The sequence below is a fragment of the Medicago truncatula genome, chromosome 7 (assembly GCF_003473485.1).
Source record: "Medicago truncatula cultivar Jemalong A17 chromosome 7, MtrunA17r5.0-ANR, whole genome shotgun sequence".
NCBI lineage: Eukaryota > Viridiplantae > Streptophyta > Magnoliopsida > Fabales > Fabaceae > Medicago > Medicago truncatula.
In genome coordinates, this window is record NC_053048.1 from 17,988,509 (window position 1) to 17,991,130 (window position 2,622).

General features: G+C 36.9%; 1 pseudogene; it reads left to right on the top strand.

Moving 5' to 3' along the window:
• Positions 1-1,973: 1,973 nt before the first annotated feature.
• Positions 1,974-2,073, top strand: LOC120577247 (uncharacterized; annotated as a pseudogene).
• Positions 2,074-2,622: the final 549 nt, after the last annotated feature.

Sequence of the window (2,622 nt, forward strand, 5' to 3'; positions counted from 1 at the left end):
TAAGTCTAGATAGTAGTTTCCCTCAATCCTATTTATCCCTTTATTCACATTTACCTCAAATTTTCTAACAATGAAAGTGATGATTCCACCTACCACTATATCACCTTTATATCCAGTTTCTTTCTAGCAATTGAAACAGGATAATAAATCAAATAATAGCAAATGTTAACATGGTGGTTATAAAGCATAGCCCACAACAAAAATAGCTCAACATTCCTCATCATTCCTACCTCTTTTCTATCCCATATGGTGCAAGCAATAACCGTGTGAAGGTACCTAAGCACAAGGTTGTAAATTTATTCAACAACCTAATCATATGTTCATCTATTTCTAGTCTATCCATAGCATTAACATCAAGGTACCTGCAAGGAGAGATAGTTCTAGAGATTAGAGATTTATACCTATTTCTTTGCTCAGAATCCTTGAATTGGATCCCATGATTGCGGGTTGTTGATTGCTTCTTGCTTGCACCACTTCCGGAGGCTTCAATATCCTCACCTTTCCTTTTTGATGCCATTGACCTTAGCTTGGTTTGGTTTTGGGTGGATGAATGTTGGTGAAGTTTGGAGAGAATTATGGAAGAAGGGTTATAGATGTTATTTGATTTGGATAAGGAAGAAAAAATAAAAAAAAAATATATATATATTTTTTTATTTTTTTTTGCTGATGGGTTGGCACGGCCGTGCCAACACAGGCACGGGCCGTGCCAACTCTCTGGAAAAAGAGGGAAGAATTTTTTATTTTTTATTTTTTTGGGTGGGTTTCTGGTCAATGGCTTCAATTTTTTTTTTCTCTTCACTTTTTCGCATCATATTTGGACAAATACCTACAAAACAAAATAAAACAACACAAAACAAACAAAATAAAAGCAATAAAACTCGTGGGTTGCCTCCCACGAAGCGCTCTTTTAGAGTCATTAGCTTGACGATTAGAAGGTTTCTCTATCCAATACCCAATCTTTCCCAAAGGGATAGTGGCATCAACCTGAGATTCTTTCCCAAATCACACATAGCTTTCTTAATGGTTTCACTCTCAATCACACAAGGGGTGGAAAAACTCTCAATCACTATGAGGTTAGGCTTAGCAAGCCTTTGTGGGACATGGATTTTGAGTTTATAAGGTGGTGAAACGATTGGCTTATCACTCTCTCCTATGACTTTCTCACCTTGTTGCTTTTCACTCTTTATCTCACCCTTAATTGTCTTAGTTTTCATAATGGGGTCCTCTAACTGATTACCGTCCCTAAGTTGAATAGCATTTATAAGGCCTTTGGGGTTGGCTTCAGTTTGACTTTGAAAGACATCGGGGGTTTGAGAGGAAGTAGCTACTTTTTGGGCTACTTGAGAGATTTGAGTTTCTAGCATTCTAGTGTGAGTAGCAATGGAGTCCACTTTAGATGTAAGCTTGACAAGAGAGTCATTCAAAAATCCAGTTTGATTTTTAAGTTCTTGAAATTGCTTGGATTGCTCCATAGCATTTTTTTCTAGTAAAATTTCCAAGCTGGATTTCTGAGGGACTCTTTGGTTGTTTGCATAGACGGGTGGTGTTGTTTGTTGTCCAAAGGTATAAGAATTTTGCTCGGGACTTTTAGCAACACTACCTAGTTTGCATTCAACACCAGTATGGTCAAGTATTCCACAAAATTTCAGAAGGTGGTGAAACAAGAGCAGGTGTGACGACACTTACAGTTAATTTATCAAATTTTTGAAGAAGTGTGTCCACCTTAGCAGATAGATGATCAAAGGTAGAAACCTGGTACATACCTGTCTCTTTTTTAGATGGTGGAGGAGTACCTTCAGTGATAACTCTCTCACTTGTCCGCTGATATTGGTTTTGTGCCATGTTTTCGATCAAATCATATGCTCCTGTGTAAGTTTTATTCATCAAAGCTCCACCTGTAGCTGCATCAACATTCATTTTTTGTGGAAAACAAAAGACCATTATAAAAAGTGTGGATAATAAGCCAATTCTCAAAACCATGATGGGGGCAAAGCCTAAGCATTTCTTTGAAACGCTCCCACGCATTGTAAAGAGATTCACCATCTTTTTGAGTGAATTGGGTGATTTGACTCCATAATTGAGCAGTTTTACTATGGGGAAAGAATTGGGAAAGGAATGCCTTCCTCATTTGGTCCCATGAAATTATAGAACCAATTTTCAATGAATGAAACCAAGCACTAGCTCTATCCCTCAAAGATAAAGGAAAGAGGTGCAGCCTTACGGCCTCTTGGTTTGCCTTCAAAGTTCCACTGAGTCTTAAAAAAATTGAAACATGAAGATTCGGATCCTCAGTGGGTGATCCGAAAAATTGATTTTGCTGCACTAGGTAAATAAGTGCAGGCTTTATTTCAAATTTAATATCCTTAACCGTTGGGTACACAATAGCATCGTACGGCTCATCTGAAGATGTGATTGCGTACTCTTTGAGACCACGTTTCTCAGCCATATCGTTATTATTGTGTGGATCTTCTAGGAGTCATGCCTGAAATCAAAACGGTTAAAGATAGAAAATAAAAAATAATAAAAAATAAAAAATAATAAAATAAAATAAGGAGAAAGGGAGGGAGAGAGATTTTATATATAAATATATATATATTTTTATTTATTTATAGAGAGAGAGAG